We start from the raw sequence: 25,953 nt of genomic DNA on the forward strand, positions 1-25,953 counted from the left end.
TCATTTATTATTTAATTATTTTGGATATTACTCTCTACCTTAAATGTTTGAGTAAGGGCTTTTCTAGCTTGTTGACTCTCTCACAGAACCAACTCTTTGTTTCATTGATTCTTTGTATTATTTTCTTTATTTTTACTGATTTCACCTCTGAGTTTCATTATTTCTTGAGTTCTACTCTTCTTACTAGTGATTACTTCTTTTTGTTCTAGAGCTTTCATGTGTGCTGTTAAGTTGCTAATATGATATTTCCTCAATGTTTTATATGTAAGTAATTAGTGCTATCAACTTCCTCTTAGCACCACTTTCATTGAGTCCCATAAGTTTGGGTTGCTGTGTATTCACTTTTTGGGTGCAGCAGAAGGATGGATACTGTTTTCAGATCTATTCTGTTAGCCTGTGTCATTTTATCTGGCAGTTGAGGCCGTTGATATCTCAATGATCAATGATGGTTGATTTCTGTTGTTGGTGGTGCTGGTGTTGGTGGTAGTGGTAGTGATGGTAGTAGTAGTAGTAGTTCTGTATATGCGTGTCTATTTCCTTTCTTGGGTTTACTTGTGTGAGATTATTTATTTCCTGTGTTATCATTGGGATAGTTACTTCCTTAGGCTGCAGTTTTCCTTCTAGCCCATTCTTTGAGGTTGGATAAAGATATATATTGTTTAATTTTCACGTCATCATATAATGTCTCATTTTCTCCATCTATGGTAATTCAAAGTTTTTCTGGGTATAATAGTCTGGGTATAATAGTCTGGGCATAATAGTCTTAGAGTCTGCAGCATATCTGTCCAGGCCCTTCTGGATCTTAGCAGCTTCACTGAGAAGTCAAATACAATTCTGATAAGTCTGCCTTTAGGTTTATACCTTTATATGTTACTTGGTCTTTTTCTCTTGCAGCTTTTAATATTCTCTTGTTGTTCTCTGTGTTCAGTGTTTTGATTACTATATTACTAGGGGCTCTTTCTTTTATTTACTCTATTTGGTGTTCTGTATGCTTCTTGTACCATTGTAGGCATCCTTTCTCTTTTAAAAATTGTTTATTTACATTTCAAATGCTACCCCCTTCCAGTTCAACCCTACAAGAGTTCTTCACCCCTCCCCCTCCTCTTTGCCTCTGAGTGCTCCCTTACCCACCCACCTACTCACTCCCCTCCTCCACCCACCCCCTTTTTACATCCTCTGCATTCTCCTATCCTGGGGCATTAAGTTTCTACAGGATTAGGTGCATCCTTTCCTACTGAGGCCAGACAAGGCAGTTCTCTGGTACATATGTGCTGGGGGTGGGGTGGGGGGCATGAATACATGGACGCAGCCAATGTGTGTTCTTTGGTTGGTGGTTTAGTCTCTGGGAGCTCCCAAGGGCCTGGATTAGTAGACACTGTTGTTCTTCCTATGGGGTTGTTATCCCTTCAGCTCCTTCAGTCCTTCCATAGTGGTCCACTACCTCAATCCAATGGTTGGCTCTAAGTATCTGCCATCTGTCTCAGCTAGCTGCTGGCAGAATATCTTGGAGGACAGCCATGCTAGGTTCCTTTCTGCAAACACAACATGGTATCAGTAATAGTGCCAGCATTTGGTGGCCACCTGTGGGATGGATCCCAAGTTGGGATGGTCATTGCACTGCTTTTCCTTCAGTCCCTGTTCCATTTTTGTCCCTGCATTTTTTTTAGACAGGAACCAGAGAACCAAACACCCCTTCTTTAGGAAATTTTTCTTCTATGGTTTTGTTGAAAAGACTTTCTGGGCCTTTGAGCTCAGTTTCTTCTCCTTCTTGTAGACCTATTTGTCTTAGGGTTGGTCTTTTCATAGTGTTCCAGACTTCTTGGGTGTTTTGTGTCAGAATTTTTGTTTTTTAGATTTAACATTTTCTTTGATTGATATAACCATCTATCCTATTGTATTTTCAACAACAGAGATCCTCTCTTCCATCTCTTATATTCCATTAGTGAAGCTTACCTCTGTAGTTCTTGTTTGAATTATTAATTTTTCAGTACCAGAATTCCACGTTTCTTTTAAAATTGATTCTATTTCTTGTTTCAGCTCTTGAACAGTATTCTTTTTTTGTTGTTGTTTTTTATTAGATATTTTCTTTATTTACATTTTAAATGCTACCCCAAAAGTTCCCTATACTGTCCCCCCCCCCCCCCGGCCCTGCTCCCTACCCACCCACTCCCACTTCTTGGCCCTGGCATTCCCCTGTACTGGGGCATATAAAGTTTGCAAGACCAAAGGGCCTTTCTTCCCAATGAAAGCCGACTAGGCCATCTTCTGCTACATCTGTAGCTAGAGACACGAGCTCTGGGGGTACTGGTTAGTTCATATTGTTGTTCCACCTATAGGGTTGCAGACCCCTTCAGCTCCTTGGGTACTTTCTCTAGCTCCTCCATTGGGGGCCATGTGTTCCATCCAATAGATGACTGTGAGTATCCACATCTGTATTTGCCATGCATTGACATAGCCTCACATGATACCATTATATCAGGGTGAACAGTATTCCTAATTTGCTTAAATTGTTTGTTTGTGTTTTCCTGGATTTTTGTAAGGAATGCATTAATTTCCTCTTTGAGAATCCCTATAATATAGGCTGTTTTAAGACCTTTCTGTTGTGCCTTAGCTAATTTGGAATATTTAGGGCATGTTGTCATACAATAGTTGTGCTCTATTGGAGACATATGGCCCTGGCTATGGTTGATTGTGTTCTTACTCTGTCATCTTGGCATCTGGGTTTGGGATAATTATAGGTCTAGGTAATGAATTTTGGGTTGGTTTCTGTTAGGTGGCAGATTTTTTTCTATGGTTTTGTTTTCTTTCTAGATTTTCAGAGTGCTATGGCTATGTGCTATCTGTTTTTCCTGGTCTCTTCAGCTGGTGTGTTCATAGGGAATACTGGCTGGTGTTAAGACTAGGGTACTAGAATGAGCTAGGGGAAGGAAAATAGAAGGAAAAGGTCTTTGTGATCTGTTTGGATGGGGTCAGAGAGGAGGAGACCACAGCAGGTTTCCAGCTACAGACCTTGGGATGAAACTTGGAGAGATTGGATCTCAGGAGTAGGGGGAGAGTCATGGGTTTGCCTTCAGCCTACTTGTTGCCCTGGGATGAGCAGCTCTTGGGTTAGTAATGGGTGCTTGCTGGAATTGGGGTCTGGACAGAGCAACAAGTGAGTGTAGGGAAGTTAGAAGTGGATAGCTTGTGGGATAGACAGAAACTTGGGCAGGGATATGGTAAGGATACAGCTGGCCATCTATTGCTGTGGTAGGAATAAGACTGAGGGATTGGATCTGGGGGAACAGAGGGGAAGAGAGAGAGAGAGAGAGAGAGAGAGAGAGAGAGAGAGAGAGAGAGAGAGAGAGAGAGAGAGAGAAAGAGACACACAGAGAGAAGATCTGTCTTATCCTAATTAAAATAATATTCATTTTAATTTACTTATTTCTGTTTCCCCTGTAAGTGTGGTTCTCAACCCACTGCTCATGATCCCTTTATGTGTGAGGGAAGTGTCAAACAAATATTTCATGAGGGCCACCAAGACTATTGGAAAAAATATATACTTAAATTATGATTCATAACAGTAGCACAATTACAGTTATAAAGTAGAAACAAAAATAATTTTATGGTTGTGAGTCACCATAGCATGAGGAACTATTTTAAAGGGTCAAAGCCATTAGGACTGTTGTCAGCCACTGCCCTATAATCTCTGAGAGTCTTGGACAGGTATTGCCATTTTGACCAAACATAGCATGTCATTTACGAGCTGCTTTTATTTTCCCTCCTAAAATCATCATTTGTTTGTTTCTTTGTTTTTCTTTGCTTCCCAGTCCAGCATCATTTTATTTTATCTCATCACCATTTTAAGTGAATTTCCCTTCTTCCTCTGTCTCTGCATTTCTTTCTCTATTTCTATATCCTGGTCTTTCCTTTTCTTGTGTTGGATCATCATGCAGTACACTTATGCTTAGAGGGGCTGCTATGGGCTGTCACACTTTAGTGATCTTCAGACTTGTCAAGCCTGAAAAATTCATTATATTTAAGCATCATCTAGTTTCTATGGATATGGAATCCTAGGCTAAAATCCATATAGGGGCTTAAAGGGATGGCAGAGTGTTCAGTGTTTTTTTAAATGACAAATCTGATTGTACACTTATTTCTTTTTAACTTTTTGAAAACAATCTGTATGTTTTTTTGTTCCTAGGAATTTATATTATAAAATGTTTTTCTCTTTAAATCTACAAGTGTGCCAATTATGTACCACAGTAAAAGGTTTTCAGTCTGTGAGTTTGCCCTTCAATGAGTACTTTCTTCTACAAATATAGGGTATGAGATTAGTTCTTTGATAGTATTATACCCTACAATACCCTACAATTATTTCATTTCTTCCCCTGATTATTTATTGTATTTTAGCCTTGCTCATGATCTCCAAATCTCTCCCCCCTCTCATTTTATATATTTACATTCCAAATGTTGTTCCCCTTCCTGGTTCCCCTCCAAGAGTTTTTCACCTTATCCCCCTTACGTTTGCCTCTGAGAGGGTGTTCTTCACTCTCTATCCCCCTTACCTACCCCATTACCCATTTGACCAACCCTACCTTCACCCTGATCATCCTTCCTTAGGACATCAAGTCTCTCCAAGATGAGGTCCATCTGTTCCCGCTGAGGCCATACAAGGCAGTCAGTCCTCTGCTACATATGTACCGGGGGCCATGGACCTTTCCATGTATGCTTTTTGGTTGGTGGTGTAATCTCTGGGAGCTCCCCGGTGTCTTAGTTGACACTGCTGCTCTTCCTATGGGGTTTCCATATGCTTTAGCTCCTTCAATTTTTTCCCTAACTCTTTTTTTTATAAGATTTTATCCACATTTTAATAAGGATTTACTTTACTGAATGTTTCTTTTATAAAGTTTTAGCACTCTTTCAAGAAAAAAATTTACCATGTCATTTTTTAAATCATCATAATGAAAGAATTTAAGTCATTTAAAGTAGAAAAATATATAAGATCATGTATTCTTATCTAATGATAAAATAAAGTTATTTGTAACCTGTGAAGTATATGTTATTATTATTATTACTTTTTTTTTTTTTTTTTGGTTTTTCGAGACAGGGTTTCTCAGTAGCCCTGGCTGTCCTGGAACTCACTTTGTAGACCAGGCTGGCCTCGAACTCAGAAATACGCCTGCCTCTGCCTCCTAAGTGCTGGGACTAAAGGCATGCGCCACCACGCCCGGTGTTATTTTTTTTTAATTAGGTATTTTCTTCATTTACATTTTCAGTGCTATCCTAGAAAACAGTACAAATACAAAATAAAATATGAAGAATCAAAAGTTATTCAAAGATAAATGTCTTCCCTTCTGCGATTTACAGGAATTTACAGAAGGAGTAATGTGAACACTTGTACCATAAATGGTTTATAAAGGAAATGAAGACTTGAGACAGGGCACACTAGCTAACTGAAGCAGCCTGAGATAAAGAAACTTAATATATCCAACTAACTTTGTTTTGAAAAATGTTCAGCATCCTGGTGTTTATTCAACATTAATATAACCATAAACCATTGTAACAGACAATGTCATGAATTTAGAGGTTCTTCAAGACATACAAATAGTTGTATAACAATATAATATATACTGTTTTCATTTCTAAAATCTGTGCAATTGACATTGATATAAATGTCTAATTTTATAATACTTTAGAATTTTCTCATTTGAAACTACTGATTTGTTCTGCTTCAACAATTACATATACCATACATTTTCACAGAATACTGTAAAATATAAAAACACAAATCACATTATGAGATTATCTGACTCACAGGTCAAGAAATTCAAATGTATTGAATTATTGGATATTAGGATTATCACATAATTAAAATATTCTCTAATGTTAAAAAATGTTTGCATTTAACTTCTAATCACTTGCCATTATTTCTCTATAGGTCAATAAAAAATAAATCAAAACACTTACCATTTATAAATTTAAAAGCCTTTCTCCATTGTGTATGTTGATTACAGTAAATGTGCATTCCATCTTTCAGCCAGTATCTTGGTACATATCATGTATGGATGGACCATATCTACTCACCTCATTTTAATCTAAAATTAATGGTTGAACTTTATGATGTTGTTTTAGAGATAAATTATTTTTGGCTACTGTGTTGCTTGGTTGGAAGGTAAATGAAATTGTCATTTCTCTCATGTACTACATATAACCTACTTGTCTGAATTATTATAAACCTGGCTAAGTGTGACATGCAGCACAATTAGTATGAGGCCCCTGACACATATACAGCAGAGGACTGCCTGGTCTATCCTCAATGAGAGAGGATGCACCTAAGCCTTGAGAAACTCAAGGTCCCAGATAGTAAGGAGGCCTGCTGGGGTGGGGACAGGTGGTGGGGACATCCTCTTGGAGACAAGGGAGGAGGAATGGAATGGGGAACTGTTGGAGGGCGGACCTGGAGGGGGATAATGACTAAAAAGATTAAAGATAATTTAAAAACAGACAAACTAAAACAAGAAGACATACTTATGGATATATCAAATATTTTTTGTCAAATGTGGAAAACAGGAAAATTTATATGAAAATAAGGAGAAATGAGTCCACAAGCCAAGAGAAAACATGGTATTTGTAGGATGTAGCTTAAATTTTATTGGTCTACAACAGGTTATCTTTATGCATCTCATATTACTACTTTTGATATTCACTGGGGAAAAAAAATCTTCATTCATTCTGCTTCAAAAATGACTGTGTAACCACAATTCAAAAGGTGGATTTGTGATAAATAATCAACCATCAATCTGTAACAAATTCTCTACAAAAATAGATTTCAAGAGAAAAAGGTGTATATATATTTTTCTTTTTTATTAGATATTTTCTTTATTTACATCTCAAATGTTATCCCCTTTCCTAGTTTCCCCTCTGAATATCCCCTAACTTCTCCCACCTCCACCTGCTCCCCAACCCACTCACTCCCATTCCTGGTCCTGGCATTCCCCTATACTGGAGGACCAAGGGCCTCTCCTCCCATTGATGACCGACTAGGCCATCCTCTGCTACATATGCAGCTAGAGCCACAAGTTCCACCATGTGTTTTCTTCAATTGGTGGTATAGTTCCAAGGAGTTCTGGTGGTACTGGTTAGTTCATATTGATGTTCCTTCTATGGGACTTCAGTCTCCTTCAGCTCCCTGGGTATTTCTTTGGCTATTCATTGGAGCTTCTTGTGCTCCATCCAAAGGATGACTGTGAGCATCCACTTTTGTATTTGCCAGGCACTGGCAGAGCCTCGAAGGAGACAGCTATGTCAGGCTCCTGTCAGCAAGCTCTTGTTGGTATCTGCCTAGTGTCTCGGTTTGGCGGTTGTTTATGGGGTGGATCCCAAGTGGGGATCCCCAACTTTGTCTCTGTAACTCCTTCCATGGGTATTTTGTTCCCCACTGGAAGAAGGAATGAAGTATCCACACTTTGGTCTTCCTTATTCTTGAGTTTCATGTGTTTTGCAAATTGTATCTTGGGTATTCTAAGTTTCTGGGCAAATATCTACTTATCAGTGAGTGCATATCACATGAGTTCTTTGTGATTGGGTTACCTCACTCAGGATGATATCCTCAAGATCCACCCATTTGCCTAGGAATTTCATAAATTCATTGTTTTTAATAGCTGAGTAGCACTCCACTGTGTAAATGTGTAAATGTACCACATTTTCTGTATCCATTCCTCTGTTGAGGGACATCTGGGTTCTTTCCAGTTTCTGGCTATTATAAATAAGGCTGGTATGAACATAGTGGAGCATGTGTTCTTATTACCAGTTGGAACATCTTCTGGGTATATGCCCAGGAGAGGTATTGCTGGATCTTCCTGTAGTACTATGTCCAATTTTCTGAGGAACTGCCAAACTGATTTCCAGAGTGTTTGTACCAGCTTGCAATCCCACCAGCAATAGAGGAGTGTTCCTCTTTCTCCACATCCTCACCAGCATCTGCTGTCAGCTGAACTTTAGAAAGTACTTTATATCTAAATTTGGCATTCCCTAAGGAAATAAATAATGGTTTTGATATGCAGTTACCCTGGGAATTCATTGTTCTTCGATGCTTTTTTATAGGATGTGTAGGCACAGATCTTCCACCAAATCAGAGGCAGTGAATTTTCATATTATGCTATGTGTCCCCTAACTCTTTCATAGGGGTCCCCAACCTCAGTCCAAGGGTTGGTTGTAAGTATCTGCATCTGTCTCAGTCAGATAGTTATAGAGATTCTCAGAGGTCTGCCATGCTATGGAGATATGGTCTTAGTTCAGGATAGCCTTGAACTCATTGGCCTTGAACATCTGATCCTTTAGTCTCTACCTCTTAAGTACTGGGATTATAGACATGTGGTACTACGACTTGCTTTAATTTCCTGTCATTATAAAAATTGTATGCACTATTCCTGTCATTTTGTCCCACTTTCCAAGATCCTTTCAGCTGTATCTCCCACTATGTGCATGAGTTCCTGTTCTCACATGGTCTTAATTTTGAAGATTTGAAGAGCTTTTTTTTTTAAAAAAAATTCTATGATTGTTACTTTATATAGCATCTTTGTTTCCCTTTGGAGAAATTAATTATAGTCCTGGAGCTATTTCCCAGTTCTATCTGCTTTGATAGCTTTTGAATTCCATTTCTCTTTGTTAAAAGCCTTTCAAAAATATTGAGTCTGTGCATATTGGTGTATTTAAGAGTGAGGCATATTCACATAGAGAGCAGATGTGATGTTTACTGCTGAACATCTGCAGGCATTTGAAACTGTTAAGCATCACTATGGAAGTATTAGTGAGGCTCTAGCAATGTTGAGATTTAACTTTTTCTGCTCAACAACTAAAGTGTTTCTGCCGTCTAATAATTTGTCATTTATTTATTTATTTATTTATTTATTTTACATGTGGGTGCACTGTTGCTGCCTTCAGACACACCAGAAGAGGGCATTGGACCTCATTACAGATGGTTGTGAGTCACCATGTAGTTGCTGGGAATTGAACTCAGGAGCTCTGGAATAGTAGTCAGTGCTCTTAACTGCTGAGCCATCCCTCCAGCCCCAATTTGCCATTTGTTATCAGTTGCCATCTACTCTATTGTCCTTTTTGGCACTGTCAATAGATAACTTTTATATTTGCTTACTTCAACATAGTGGTTACATCTTGAAAGGTGTACATTCTGTAACACTCTATGCAAAGTGTAATACTTGAAGTTTATACAGTGTGAAAAAGGTCATCCTACAGAGAGCTTTGAGTTCTTGAATAGAAATACCTAGGAGTACTGCCATGAACATGCTGGTAAAGACATTGACCTTTAGCTAAGTTGTAAAAGGTGCATAAGGATTATCTCAGAAGATGAGAGAATGGAAAACATGCAAAAAATTAGGTAGAAGATGAAGGAAGCTGTGGGCTATATGAGTACAGGCTTCTACACAGTGCTTCAAGTTGTACATCTAGTCTATGGCTCAAGGGTGAACATGAAGAAAGGATTTAGGTTTGTTGGATAACATCACAGAACTTCTCTCACTGTGTTCTGAGGTCCTGTGAAAAAGAACCATGTTAATACAAAGGAGCAAAGCTTTCTTTTTCTCTAGATGGAAAAAAGTAGCAGTAATGTTATACACACATACACACACACACACACACACATATCTATATATCTATATATCTATATATATATCTATATATATATACATACATAATTAGGGTCATACTGAGATGAAAGGGAATAAAATTAATGTTAGAGGACCATAGGAACACAAAAGTTAATGTAAGAAGTTCAGGAAGTCCTGTTTGGCTTGAACAAAGAGGCTACATACATGTAGCATAAAGTCTGTACCATGAAGTATATAACATTGAATTTTATACTGAGAATGCTGTGCTGGTTTCTGGATCCAAAAAGTAGCATGTAGAGTCAATTCAACTTAAAATAACAACAGATGTGCCCCATGTACACTCATGTTTATATGTTGCACACACATTTGTTTCAGAATAATGGCCTCCTGAAATCTTTGACCATGAAACCCATTTAAATATTGGAGTAGTCTCTTAACTTGCATTTATATTTGTGTCCATAATCCTATGCTATTCTCTCAGTGAACTTGATGAAAAGTAAATCTAATTTCCCATTTTAGTAGCAAAATATTCCACATGGTATAAGGTTCTTATCTGATGTCCTTATTTTTCATGGCTAAATAGCATTCCATTGTGTAAATGAACCACATTTTCTGTATCCATTCTTTATTTAAGGGACATCTGGGTTGTTTCCAGCTTTTGGCTATTACGAATAAGGCTGTTATGAGCATAGTAGAAAATGTGTCTTTTTGATATGGTAGAGCACCTTTTGGGTATATGCCTAGGAGTGGTATAGTTGGGTCTTCAGGTAGAGCTACTTCCAATATTTTGAAGAACCAACAGATTTATTTCCAGAGTGGTTGTACCAGTTTGCAATCCCACCAGCAATGGAGGAGTGCTCCTCTTTCTCCACATCCTCACCATCACATGCTGTCAGTTGAGTTTTTGATCTTAGCCATTCTGATTTGTGTAATGTAGAATCTCAGGATCATTTTGATTTGCATTTCCCTGATAACTAAAGATGTTAAACATTTCTTTAAGTGCTTCTTGGCCATTGGATATTCCTCAATTGGGAATTCTCTTTTTAGCTCTGTACCCCATTTCTTTTAGTCAAGTTACACAAGCTTAATTTTCTGTAAGACAGGGCTATCTCCCTAAATTGGGATTGGAAAAAATGCTATCAAACATAGGAGATTTTTAAATTGGATTATTTGGTTTTGTGAAGGTTAACTTCTTCCCATATATATATATATATATATATATATATATATATATATATGGGAATATATATATGATATTAGCCCTCTATAGGATGTAGGGTTAGTGAAGACCTTTTCCCAATCTGTAGGTTACCATTTTGTCCTATTCACTGTGTCCTTTGCTTTTCAAATTCATGATGTCCATTTATCAATTCTTGATGTTAGAACCTGAGCCACTGGAGTTCTGTTTAGGGAATTTACCCCATGCCAGTGAGTTCAACGCTCTTTCCCATGTTTTCTTCTATTACATTCCAATGCATCTGGTTTTATATTAAGGTTCTTGATCCACTTGCATTTGAGCTTTGTGTAGGGTGATAAATATGGATCTATTTTCATCCTTCTACACGAAGACTACCAGTTAGACCAGCACCATTTATTGAAAATGCTTTCTTTTTTCCACAGTATGGTTTTAGCTTCTTTGTCAAAGATCAAGTGTCCATAGGTGTGTGGGTTTATTTCTGGGTTTTTGATTCTATTCCATTGATCTATCTGTTTTTAATCATTATTCCTCTGTGTACAGCTTGAGGTCAAGGATAGTGATGTCCCCAGAAGTTCTTTCATTGTTGAGAATTGATTATCCTGAGTTTTTTGTTATTGTTGTTGTTTCTTCATTTTGTTTTTCCATATGAAATTGAGAATTGATCTTTATATGTCTGTGAAAATGTGTTGAGATTTTGATGAGGATTGCATTGAATCTGTAGATTGCTTTTGACAAAATGGCCATTTTTACTATGCTAATCCTACCAATCCATAAGCATGGGAGAACTTTCCATCTTCTGAAGTCTTCTTCAGTTTCTTTCTTCAGGGACTTAAAGTTCTTGGCATACAGATCTTTACTTGCTTGGTTATAATTATACCAAGATATTTTATATTATCTGTGTCTATTGTAAAGACTTTTTATCCCTAATTTCTTTCTTATTCTTTTTATCATTTGAATAAGGGAAAGGTTTATTTGTAGGCAAATAGATGGAGCTAGAAAATATTATCCTGAGTGAGGTAACCCAGATCCAGAGGGACCTGCATAATATGTACTTCTGATAAGTGAATATTAGCCAGAAAGCACAGAATACCCAGGATGTAACCGACAGACTATAAGAAGTTTAATAGGAAAGAAGGCCCAAGTGAGGATACTTAGAAAGATGAACAAAATAATCAGGGGATGCAGATGGAGGGAGGGACCTGGGTGGAAGAGAGGAGGGGTAAGGAAAAATGGGGGCAGGATCAGGGATGGAAGAAATAGGAAAGAAGTCCAGAGGGCCAGGGGAATGAATGGAAATATACAGATTCTGGAGGTGGGGGGTTGGGAAAATCCTCTAGAAAGTTGCAAAGACTTGAAATGCATGAGACTTCCAGGACTCAAAGTGGGAACCTTAGCTGAAATGCCCAACAGTGGGGAGAACCTGAAGAGGCCACCTCTAGTAGATAAATAAGGCTCCAAGGGGAGGAACAGGGTTACCAAACCACTGTCCTATTTCTGACCCAGAATTGCTCCCATCTAAAAGCAATGCAGGTACAAAAATAGAGTAGAGATTGAAGCAAAGGCTGTCCAGTGATAAGCCTAACTTGGGATCTACCTCATGGGGGGAGGCACCAAAGCCTGACACTAGTACTTATGCTATGTTGTACTTTCAGACAGGAGCCTAGCATGGCTGTCCTCTGAGAGGATTTACCAGCAGATGACTGAGAGAGATGGTCCACGATTAGACTCAAGCTGGGAATCCTTATGGAAGATTTAGAGAAATGGTTGAAGGAGTTGAAGGTGATGGCAACTCCATAAGAAGTACAACAGTGTCGACTAACCTGGACCTCTGGGAGCTCCCAGAGACTAAACCACCAACTAAAGAGCATACATGGGCTGGTCCAAGGACTGGGTACATATGTGGCTGAGGAATGCCTTATCTTGCCTCAATGGAAAAGGGTGCCCATAATCCTGATGCCCCAGGAAAAGGGGATGCCTGAGTGGGAGGACCCTATCAGAGGCAAAGGGAGAGGAAGAATGGGATGAAGAATTTTGGGGGGGATCAGGAAGGGGCAATGTCTGGAATGTAAATAAATAAAATAATTTTTTAAAAAGACTCATCCGTTTGAAGGCCTCAGCACTTGTTGTTTCTTCAAAAATTATTCTCCAAGATGTGAGGTGCCTTCTGGTCCATATAGTTTACTCTTTCACAAAGCCTAGATAGAGCTTGGCACATAATAAGCATTTAATAAATCTTTATGGAGACAACTAACAATGAAAATGAGTATTAAAGTGTCTCTTCTAATTCTTAGTGTATGAACTCTTAGACTGTTGAGTGGATGTAGGAGGAACTCTGTCTTTGACCAAATATTGTTTTTAATTTTGTTTTTGTAGGTTATTTCTTGCTTCTATAAATGATTTTTGTGCTATAACTTTAAGAGGGAGAAGTCTCTTTCTCTCTCTCTCTCTCTCTCTCTCTCTCTCTCTCTCTCTCTCTCTCAACATTTCGTTTTTGCTGTCTCAAGTTGCTCAGTAAGCATTTTAGAGATGTCTAGCTTATGTTCAGTTAATAAATATTTTAAAGATCCATAATGAGGAAAGCAGAAAGTAAGGCAAGAAGTACGGCTATTCTTTCCATGGAAGACAATTTATTTCTAGTTATTCATTAAGCACTTGATAGATAATTACTAATTTTTCTTCTTAATCTTGGATCCAAATTTGATAAGCCTATCTTTGACATCAGGCACACCAATTTATATACTTTTACACTTCGATTTTTTTACATGAAATGCAGAAATGATGTTTAAGGGATAACGCATTAATGAACTGTTTCAGATTCCATAGGGTACTCATTAAACTTGCACCCACTCAGCATCTCTAGGACTAGGGTGTGGGACTCTGGTTAACAAGATTTTTCTGTGATTCATATGCATACTGAAGCCAGAGAAACCAGTGAGATCTTGTGTTAAATGAGCTTCTTCTGTGGTTTTGCATTTGCCTCTGTAACTGAAATAGTATATATTGGCCATCTGGTGAGAGAGCAATATTCTGTAGTTATTGCTCATGTCGATTGCTACTTCAGGAAGTTCCCTAGTAATTCTTGTCAGCCACTAAGCAATGTGATGTTTTGTGTGAGTAATGCTCTACTCTTTGCATTATACTGTTCTAAATTACATTATTTCTCATGCTTTGTGTCTCTGGGAAAAATAAAACTATGGTATGGTAATTTCTCTTAGGAAACATTTCTGGTTGTATAGATCACACAGTCCATGAATCAGATTCTTCAAACTCTTTATGGGAGTAACCCAGGTATTTTAGAAAGCTGTAGTCAATTTCCCTGGGCTCTAGGTCCAACTTGGTATGCTGATGGTACAAGTTCTGCAAGTTGATTACAAAGAGTGGGAATCCCACTTAATACTGACTGGGTGAGAAAGAGATTCTCCACTGAGGCAGGAAATGCAATGTGAACAGTTGGAAAATAATCCCCCAAATTCAAAGGATGGAATAATTTCTCCCTCTCTAGAAAACTGAAAGCAAATCTTGGGGAAAGAGCAAACTGTATGAGCAATACCTGTCACCATTCCCATGGAAGGTGGGAAGTAAAGAGATTGCAGACTGAGAGGCAGCACAGGTGTGCTTATCACGTTGAAATGGGCTCAGGAGGAGAAATAATCTTTTTTTGGAGCCCTGGCACTAAAATATAATTAACTTCTGTCTGCTTCCACGATTCAGCCTGCTTTATAGTGTTGCTGAAATGCTCACAAGTTGGGGGTGGAAGCCAAAAGCATTCTTAGGAACTTGCATGGACTTTTGAGGAGAGGATAATTGGGACAGGCATTTGGTATGAGGCAAATGGGATTTTTCAACTGTGACTGGCCAGGAATTTAATGTCTATATGCCACACACACATTCATAGTTTGAGGCGCAGAGGTACACATGCACAGATATGTATCTGTGTCATGGTTTCTCTTCATTAAAACCTGTTAATGTATTTTGGCAGAGAATTCTAGCTGTTCAGATAGTTCCACAATATCTGAGAACCACTCAGCCATGGCGCTGAAAAACGATGACACATGAAACTCATCTACACTTACACTCATAAATGCAACAAATAAGAAGTACTGAGAATAGCCACTTTATATGAGTGACACATTGTAAATGTTGATACAGAATTTATGGATTATTCCTGACTTTCTGAAAGCCTGCCATCATCACTTGTATTCTTCAGCACTGTTTGATAGATTTTAAATCCCAACATTCAAACAAGTGTGGGTTATTTGCCAAAGTAGAAATGCTACTTAGTAGCCATAATGGTCAAAAGGAAGTAATTACTCATTGTTGTATCAAAGAAGGTCTACTGCCATCCACTTGCATTTGATAGGTGTTTGGAAATTGTGAGGAACCAGATGACAGAGAGAATCTTCCTTGTAAACTTCAGTTTCAGTTCCAAAGTTAGAGAGTGAAAATTTTTGCAGGGAATCAGAGGGTAGGGAACATTTTGGAACTTAGCCTATACATTGGTTAGCACACAGGGGGATTACTGTTTGAGCGTTTTGGATTAGGTCCATCCTGGTAGATGATCCTTTAGTGGACAGGATGATAAACAGCTGTGGTGAGGAGGGGTAGACAGACAATGCCTGGATTAGAGGATCAGCATCACCCCCAACTCTTTTGATAACATGCCTAGGGAAGCTGCTACTCTGCAGTCAGACGCAAAGTGCTTCTGCTCTTTAGTGAGGCCACCTGAGGATTCTTCACTTAATATTTTATATCATATAGAAACAGTCAAGAAACCAATGAGCCCAAGGGAATAAGGATAAGCTAAATGGGACTGCCACACTGAGGGAGAAGTTAAACAGTTGATTCAGAAAACTAGCAGCATTTTACAGTGTATTAATGACTTGCAACTCTCAGAAAAACATTAAATCACTTAGTGAATGCCAAACTAGAAGTCACTGGAGGAACCAGAAGAATCCAGATTTGAGAATCATATAGTTTCCCACTGTCTGTGGGTCCAATATTGCAGAGGCATCAGTATGTCTATCCTAAAAGAGAAATAACAAATGCTGTGTGTGTGTTCCCCAGTTAAGGAAAGCATACTAATGAACGAGTAATGCTACTCACATTTCCACTAAAAGCCCTAATTTCCCTCCTTAATGTCTGTGAGCCAAGACCTACAACTGCACTGCAGTGTAGAAATATATGAGCTGTGAAAAGGCAGATCTTGGCAAATGGTTGTGCATCCTCTCTTTTCAATGTTCTATAGGTCACCTGAATACACAAATCAGAGTTCCAGAAAGTTACCTCTTCCTACAGCCTGCTTCCCATGTGGAAACCTAACACCTCCTAATCTAGGTCCACTGGATGGTACACCTTAGATCTTGAGGTATAGCAGCACCCAGCAAGAGCAAATCTACTAAACAGCCAGAAGCCATTTCCTAATGCAAGTGCTGGGAGCCAGAGCCAAACAGGTTTCAGTCCTTAGCTTCCCTGTGGTGCAGAGACTGACAGAACAAAGGGGTTCCCAAGATAATGTGTACAGACAACCTACTTGTAGCAAACTTTTCTCAAGCTTTGCCATCTCTCTGAATATGGCAGGTTCAAACAGGCCATTAATGAAATCATTCAACAGTGACCCACAGTAGAAGATAGAAAAGAAAGCTGTGTGCAGGGGTGATGATGGTGGTTAAAATCTCAGGTGGGCAACAGGATTATATAAACATGCCAGATTCATCTTTTTAAACATACTTTTCCTATGACTAATGCAAAGAACCTTGTAGACATACCTAATAAAATGGCACAATGGTTATTAAACTGCATGTGTAAGTTCAACACACATAGAAGCCCTACTCTGTTAATAGTTACCATTAGTGAAATCTAGTATGGTGAGAAATGTGGTTGGATTTGCTATTACAAGCATATCCTTGTTATTTGTTACAGACATATCATTTATTGTCATTTGTTGGGTGAGAAATCACAAAGTAGATTGAGACATGGGGATGGCATATCAAAAGCCAAAAAGACCAAACAAAGACCAATTCTTAAAATAGCAGCATGTGTGCATTGGTTCTTTAAAGATATCTAACAATATAACAGTGTTCCAAGATAAGCTTTGGAAATGGTGGAATCTAAAATCTTGGCATCCTGATAGGACAGACAAGTGAGAATTCACCATGCTATGATATGCTAGACTACTTCTTCTGCACTAGTTCTTTAAAGCGTTCTGTCCTCAGGATATACTAAACCTTTAAAGAGAGTATGGGCATGAGGAAACTTATGTGGAATGTGTGCTAATTCATGCTTGAGAAATTGTTGTGGATAAAAGTCATGTCCCAGGACAGCAAAGCAGTCTCTAACAGACAAAATTCCAGCTACAGATCAAGAGGTAAATGGCCTGAGCCTCAGTAAAACTAGGTATGATGATGTACCACTTCTGCTAAGGGGTTAAGCTATCAATGTAGAGAATTCACAAAAGGCTAAATGTATAACTCATATATATATATATATATATATTTCCCAGTTATACCATTCCCTGGCACTTCTAAAGGATTCAACATCCCCACTCCACAGATATTTGCTTAGTATTCTATTCATGATAGCTAGGAAATGAAAACAACCTAACCATCCTTCCACTGCTGAATGGATAACGAAAACGTGGTACATGTGCACAATGAAATTCTCTTCACATATAATGAATAATGAAATCATGCCAGGTGCGATCAAATAAATGGAACTTTTCCTGAGTAAGATAACCTAGACTCAGAAAGACAAACACTACTCATACCCTCTTATTTGAGTATCTTAGCTTACAATCCTTAGATGCCTGTGTATAACTTGGAGTTATTAAAGAAATCAGGGAGGTATAAAAGTAGGATGGTGAGGGACTTATAGCACAGGGTTGTTATGACACAGGGGCTGTGAAGGGAGAAATGGGAAGGGTAGGGGACAGATTATCTGGAGAGGAAGTCAGGGAGGAAAATGTAAAGGGCAGAAAGAAAGGAGAATGCAGAGTACTTGGGATGATTGAAAAGGCCATAGGAAATATGCAATTGTATTGTTGCTTAAATTACATGTTATACATACATGAGTGTGAGTATAAATATATAAATTATAAAATGATATGAAGTATAAATTATATAATTAAAAATTTTGTACCACATAGGATGATAATGCTCACCTTCAAGAGCAAGAGACTATCGAGGCATGGGAAACCTCTCTTCCAATTGTCTGCCAGAGGTGTCCAAACAATTGATTTCTCAAACAATATAATCTATTGGCATGGCCCTGATTTCCTCCCAAGAGTTGCAAATAAGATCTTATCTTTGAAAGCATTGTATACTTTGGTTGTAGGACTTGAGTAGTTTAGCAGGAACTGACCTGGAAGGCTTTTTACCTGAGGGCTAGCTCTCATAGACTGGGAAATTACTATGCTGCAAAGGGGAGAAAAAAAGTAATCAATAGTCCTACCCAGCTGTAAAGCCAAAAACCGTAACAATGACCAGCATGTCAAGATATATCTAAAGATGCAACAGAGTCACTTACTTCCTAGAAGTAAGCAACAGCCATCTAATTGAACCTAAGGTCAACTCAGTAGGAGGGAATTCATGCCTGCCACTGTAAACCCAGAAACCTACCCATGGTTGGTGAGATCATAGACCCTAAAGGAGATCCTACTACTGCCACTTTCATTATCCAGTATAAGTCCCAACTTCATTTTTAATATTTATCTTTATATTCACACACAAGTGTGCCTCTTAGCCCTCATCAAAGAAAGTAAATTCTGCAGTAGATGGGGACTATCACATAAATCCACAAATAGGCAAAATGCAGAGAAAACTGACAATAAGGGTCCCAGTCTCAACTGACACAGCTACAATACAGGTTTGGGGAACATCTTAGAGGCATGGAGGTAGAGGATTGTGAAAGTCAGAGTATTAGGATAAAATCTGTATAAGAGCAGGAACCAAACCCATGAAATAATAAGAACATGGTTGTCTAGACAAGACAAGCTGAAGCAGATGTGGGAAATCTCACAAGGCTCCACCCATAAAAGGAGAGCTATAGGGCAGTTGATGATGATGGTTGCTGAGAGAAGGATAATCTGTCTTTTCCAGGGATGAGCCCCTGATAGTTAACCAACTCCAAGTGATCAGCCTTAAACATATACCCATATGAGAAACAGTGAGTACACTCAATAGGCAGTATGTATATGTGTGTGTGTGTGTGTGTGTGTGTGTGTGTAAAACAATAACAAATGTAAGAGATCATGAATTTAATAAATGGGAGTATACATGGGAATTTGGATGAGACAAAACATGATGTGGAAATGATGTAGATTCTGTGTATGAAATTCTCAAAACTAAATATAATAAAATAATTTTAAAATAAAAAAAACCCGAGTGAATGTAGGCAAAATATCAGACCAAACAGTACACAGCAGCGACATATCGTCTATTGTTTGCCTTGATTAACTTCAGCTAGCACTCCCACAGGACAACATCCTCCACTCCTACCTCTCAATTCTATTCCTGTTCAACTCACAGATCCACCTACTCAAATTTTAAAATAATTACAAGGCTAGTAATGAGCAATGTCTTGGTCAAAAGTAGAAAGTGTGGGAAAGATTGTAACCTGAAAACTCAACAAATCTATATTTTTAATGGACACATTTTTTCCTGGTGTCAGAGGGACTACAGTTTAACATAGAATACAAGTTTATAATCATCAAATTGACAATCTTAAAAGTAATATTGTATAGCCAACGGATTCAAGATATCTCAAGAAAATTGTTATTATGCTCAAGTATTGCTTTAGAAAACTGTAATTGTCTGAAGTCGTCCACTCTCGTAGCTCTAGATATTTCTCTCCCTCCCCAACTCTCCTCTCTCTCTCTCTCTCTCTCTCTCTCTCTCTCTCACACACACACACACACACACACACACACACACATACACACACACACACACACGGAGAGAGAGATAGAAAGAGAGAGAGAAAGAAGAAGAAGAAGAAGAAGAAGAAGGAGGAGGAGGAGGAGGAGGAGGAGGAAGGAGGAAGAGGAAGAAAAAGGAGGAGGAAGAGGAGGACGGGAAGGGGGAGGGGGAGGAGGAAGAAGACAGCAGTGCCATGTCTAGGGGTCCATTTCATAGATATAAACAGACATCTAATGATATTTTACAATTCTAAACAAACAAAAACAAAAACAAACCCAGAAGCAATTAAATTGTAGCTTGGTGGTAGAATTCAAACAACCAAAGACAAAAGTTTCAAAACAAAGACAATCCAACCAAACAAGAAGACAACCTCACATGGCCAAACGTTTGAGTAACTTAAAATACATGCATTTGGTGGAATAGAATACAGAAAGTTCAGTCTATACTATTTTGCATGTAACTATCTCCATAATATAGTGACTGAAAAATGATGTAATACAAAAGAAATAATCCTCCTTTTGGAAAAATTGAAACAGTAAAAGATGGTGTGTATACTTGCATATGAAAATAAATATTGTTTAGGCATCCATAATCCAAAAATCCAATATCTACAGATCTCTAAAACCTGAAACTTTTTCACTGCCAAAATGATTTCATAAGTGAAAAAATTCTTGTACTTTAAATGAATTGCAGCCAAAATACAGATACAGCAAAAATCCTGTATAAAATCACCTTTTGCACAAGCATGTACACTGAATATGAAGCATAAATTTTATATTTAAATTTAAGTATCATTCTCAAGATATTCACAAATGTGTGTGTGCATGTGTATGTTTAAAGAAAATGGTGCGTACAAGGAACTAAAGGCATTTGAAATAATAGTGCTCATATGCATATATGTCTCTTTTATTTCTGCTTTGTTAGAGTACATTGCATTAGTCATGTATTATTTATGTAATCAAAGGAAAGTTATTTTTCCTATACTAAAATGGATGAGGGAACAATGCTTAGACTACTAATTCTACAAGATGCTAGCTCTACAATTTAAATAAGAACAACCTCCACAACCATTTTAGTGTTATGTCATTGTTAGCATCAGGTGTCCATCTGCTATACCTTGGGAGAGAGAATATCAATTAAAGAGTTGACTATATCAACTCTCTATTTGTCTGTGGGCATATCTGTGGGGCATTTTCTTAATTTCTAATTGGTGCAGGAGAGCCTAATCTACTGTTGTTCATGCCATGTTAATAATACCATGATGGGTATGTTGTCCTGGGAAGTATATGGAAGCAAACTGATCAAGCCAGGGAGAATGGGCCCCTAAGTAGCATTCCTCCATAGTTTCTGCAGACTTTAATTGTAAACCAAATCAAACCTTTCTTTTCCAAAGTTGGTTTTTGTCAGTGTCTTATCAAAGCACAAAAAGTAAATTATAACAAAATTGTTTCAAGCCCAGGTAAATATTAGGATTAGGATATGTTTCAGGCTATGTTTCTCAGATATCAGACTCTGTGAGCTCATATGTAGGATGCTGACTCTGAGATGGAGACCATGAGTAGGATGCTGAGAAGGAAATTTATTAGAAAAGTGCAAATATGGGGAAGAGAGGAGAGTAAGCCTGGGTGGGCACTGTGAGAAGCCAAGCTCTCCTACCATTACAGTGATAACTTCACACACTCCTGTTGGGTTTCAAAAACTAGGATGTCCCTGAATTAAGATGAGCTAGCCAGCATCTTATAACTCCTGTCCATGTGTCCTGTATACGGTTATTCTTAGAGGGAGTGCAGTTGAGGCTACCTCTGAGGTAACTGAAGGAAATGATGGTCTCTTAATGGAACTGAAGGTCCTTCATGAGTAGGGAATTCATGGATATTTCATCCCAGTATACTCCAAAGATGACCCCTAACACTGATCCAGGAAAGCTGGCTGACCATCTGAATATAAGGTTTTGTTCCCTTTCAGAATCACATTGTGAGATCAATTCAAAGAGACAGTGGCACAGGGTAATTTATTTTTATAATAAAGATAGGCTCTAGATAAACAAAGGTGGTTAAGGTGGTTCCCATCACTCTTCAGAGAGTTGGAATGGAAGGGAAATCATGTTACACAACACTAACACTGCTTAACGAACGCTCAAGACAGATGGTTCAGGCCCCTGGCAGAGTGGGAACATCTTAATGTTAAAGCATAAGTGTCAGAAAACAAACTAGCCAGACGGCTCTGGAAGCTATTCTGCATTTCCAGGTATAGCAGAGCATCTTCTCAAAACATCAGGCAGATGTAAAACTAGAATGTACACTATCTAGATCTAAATAACCTTCCCCTGCTTATTCATGATTTTGTGTCAAACTGCTTAAAATCACATGTAAGGGTAGTGTAAACTGTCACCTTGACATAATCTCAAATCACCTGGAATATGGGCCCAGAAACATGCCTGTGAGGGAATATCTTGATTGTGCTAATTGATGTAAGATGTCTGATATTAATTTTAAGTGGGATGGTTTCCTTGCCAAAGGATCTTTTAATGCAAGAAACAGAGAAAATGAGCAGAGCACAAGCAGTCATCATCCTATTATTGACTGTGGATCCCACATGGCCAGCTACTTTTAGCTACTGTAGCTTTGACTTCCTCGTCATGATGGACTTGTCTTGAACTATGAGCTAAAAACGAACCTTTCTCTTTGAATTTTCTTTGGTCATAGTATTACTGTCATAGCAAGAGGGGAAAAAAACGAAGGATATACTTCAGATTAGCCACAGATTTACTGTCTGTTAAAAGGAGAGCCTCGGGTGTTTGCTAAAGGGAGAGCACGCAAAGTGTGGACTAATACCAGATACCATGAAAGATATCATAGAAAGATCCAACAAGGATGCTCTGTAAAAAGCTGTCTGCTAAACAAACTTGTGGTATAATTGTTCCTAAGGTATACTATTTTCCTAATCTGTAATTTATTCATTCATGCATTGTAATGAGCTTCCACACATAACCAATTTCATGGGACATCGTTGGATGACATATGAAACTCCAGTGGCTCCCCAGGAAAATCTTGGAAATATTTGCACCAGGAGATAAGAGCTCCAGGTACAATATTGCATCAGAAAAATTAATTACTGGGACTGTGTGACAAATGTAAAAATAATGTATAATGTATATTTATTCTATATTTATATATAAGCATATATTATATGTGTTTTAAAATTATACATAATATAAATATAATATAAATTACATATAAATATATAATATATAAATACAATAATATATAGTAAAATTTATTTGTATGTATTAGGCTATCTGTACATAATAGCTATAATACTGATAGCTCATGAGCAAACTCAGGGCAGTATACCACCTTGCTTAGTGTGAAGCCAACTCCTGTCATTTTCTCAAATGAGTTTGACATCTTATGGCTGCTCCTACTCTGTGATCAACATTTTGGTATTTGCTTGAACTCTATTAAATGTACTGAAGCCATTGGAAGCATCCAGAAATTCCCTTTTATCTAAGAGTTCAGAAAACAACAACAAGAACAACAAACATTTTTTTTCCATCCCTGGAAGATATATTATATACCAGAAAGTTGAAATTGTTTATTCAGCCCCACATAACTTTGAGTATAATTACTTAGTTTATGTCTCTAGCTTGGAAGATGATATATCACTTTATTCCATGCACATTCTTCATCTTTGTGGCAATGGTGGTGCCAGAATCATGTTAGGAACAAGGCTAGTCAATTTAAAAGTTATTTGTTTGAAAACCTCCATCAACCATTCCCTCCCACAGTTACTCACTGGATGCCTTTTATTTGAGGTGGAGAGCTGTCATTTTCTAAACCTGACTTTTCTAGTTTAATTCACTTGTGTAGAGAATGAACCACAAACATCTATATGCTTGTGTTGCAAATACAGCTTCAAAACAGCTCTGTGTACTCATCCCAATTTAGTTTCTCTTTGTAAGCTGTTGCCACATGAAACACTTAATGCCACTGAAGTAGATGCACTCATGGAGACTTCTCAGTTCCCTTCTCTCAGCCTTTTTCCCAATGGCTTCACTGAGAACAGGTGTCACCATCTGTGATTGTGGCCCTCTGTGATCCATTCCCCAGTTCATAAGAGGAGCCTAGCCCCTTCCTCAACCTACTCCTGTATTTCCCCAACAACAGGGCCGGGAAGCAGGAGTGGGTGGGTTGGGGAGCAGGGTGGAGGGTGCTTTAGGGATAACATTTCAAATGTAAATGAAGAAAATATCTAATAAAAAAGCAGGAGAAAAAGACTAGAAGGTTACAAAAGGTAAGAGGATGAATCATACAACCATGAGCTCACTGATAGGATGGAGAAATTGAGCATTAAAATCATGGCGATTGGGGTGTTGTCATGTGAGAAAACCATTCCTATCAATACTGAGATTGTAGACAGCATGCCACGAAGCATGTTCACAGGAAGAAAAGTTTCATTGTGATTGTAGTAGATATTCCTTTCTTATTTGCTGAAAGACAAGACAGTAGAATCTGAGAGTTCACATGAAGAATGAATTTGTCTATCTACCTGTATACAACAGAGACTAATACGCTCCTAGGAAATCTGGAAATATCCCTGGGCAGGAACTATGTACTTTTGAAACATTGGAGACCCCAAGAATTTCTACTTTTTTACTTTATAGCTATCAACATTTATAATGTTAAAAATTAAAACTGAGAAAAAATACATGCAAAGTGGTTTTAAATTAAAATAACCCTGGAACATGTTTACATGAGAATCACTTTCAATGCAAATCACCAAATTCATCAAAGCAAATTACGTAATAACAACTCCATACTTCTTCTACATTTGGGTAAATATCTTCAGTATTTTGTAGAAGACAATTTTATTCCAAGGTCAATTTCCTCATTCAGTCTTCTAATATGTAAAAATTAGATAATCCAGCTATAATATGTTCTAGCTGGATTAGATATTAAAGTACATGAAGAATATTAAATTCATTTTTCTTCATGTAATATTAAAGTACATGAAGAAAATTCAGTCCTGTCACAGGTATATAGATGAAAAATTATCTATTAGATACAATTATCTAAAAATAGTTTTATGTAATTGTAGAGATTTCTTTGACACAAGAATAAAATTTAATAAATGCCAGCTTCTGAAATGTGAGAGAAACTAGAACCCCACATTATTGGTTGATATTTAACTGTCACCTTAAAATCAAATGACCTATGTTATACTTTAAATGTATCATTTGGCCATTGGGTAACTTACTAATGCATTGGTCATTAGAATACTGTTCGTTCACAGACTTGAATAATTCTTACTCAAATGTTACTATAAAATATCCCAAAATCACATTCACTAATATCTTCAGCATGAAAGTTTCATTGCTTTAAGATTTTCTATAGTGAAATGATATTTTTATTATTGGATATTATAGAAGTGAAGAATATCACACCAACTAACACAATGTGACATTGAGTGGTGATAAGATGTACTCATTTTTATTCATCATGCCGTCCACATTAGCCATGTGAGTAATGTCCCAGCAGAAAGCCAAAGATTGGGGAACATTGACTTCATGAATCCACTCAGTGTTTGAGGAAGAACCACTTTACACACATGGAAACTTCTGTGCTGTAAGATCTTATTCTCATTGATAGATTTGTTTGGGGGTAGAGCTGTGATATAATTCTTGGAATTGAGACCAGATGGAGGAAAGCCCTCTGAGGATTTCTGAGGGAGCAGGATGCTTAGTGTTGCTTTTTCATCAGGTCTAGGCATTACCATAAATGGCATGATTGCTGGAGATGTAACAGGTGTCTGGTGTCCACCAAAGGAATAAACCATGGTATAAAGTGGGGTGGTGGTAGAAAAAAAAAAAAGAGGACTTGATATCTTCTTAAATTTGTAGAGCAACTGATCAAAACATTCCTTGCCACTCACTCCGGTCGAGTCAGTTTGACAAGCCTAGAGGCTTGGAATCTACTCATGAGGCAAAAGAGTTTCACAGAAACTCACTCCTGGAGTCTGACGTTCTCTCTAACCCATACATTAATATTCCATTCCTGCGTTTGTCTAGTATATGGATCCACGTGCTCTCTTTTAGAATTATCCTATTATAAGTGCCTTTTAAGATTGAATTCTGACATAGCTAAAGCCAGTGTTCCAACAGTCCTAGAACATCCTTGAGCAAGACCATGGGCTTGGAATTCAGGAAGAATGTTGCTATTCAGTGACATTCAGAATT

This window comes from Mus caroli, unplaced genomic scaffold (assembly GCF_978045245.1).
Source record: "Mus caroli unplaced genomic scaffold, Mus_caroli_1 scaffold_20, whole genome shotgun sequence".
NCBI classification, from domain to species: Eukaryota; Metazoa; Chordata; class Mammalia; order Rodentia; family Muridae; genus Mus; species Mus caroli.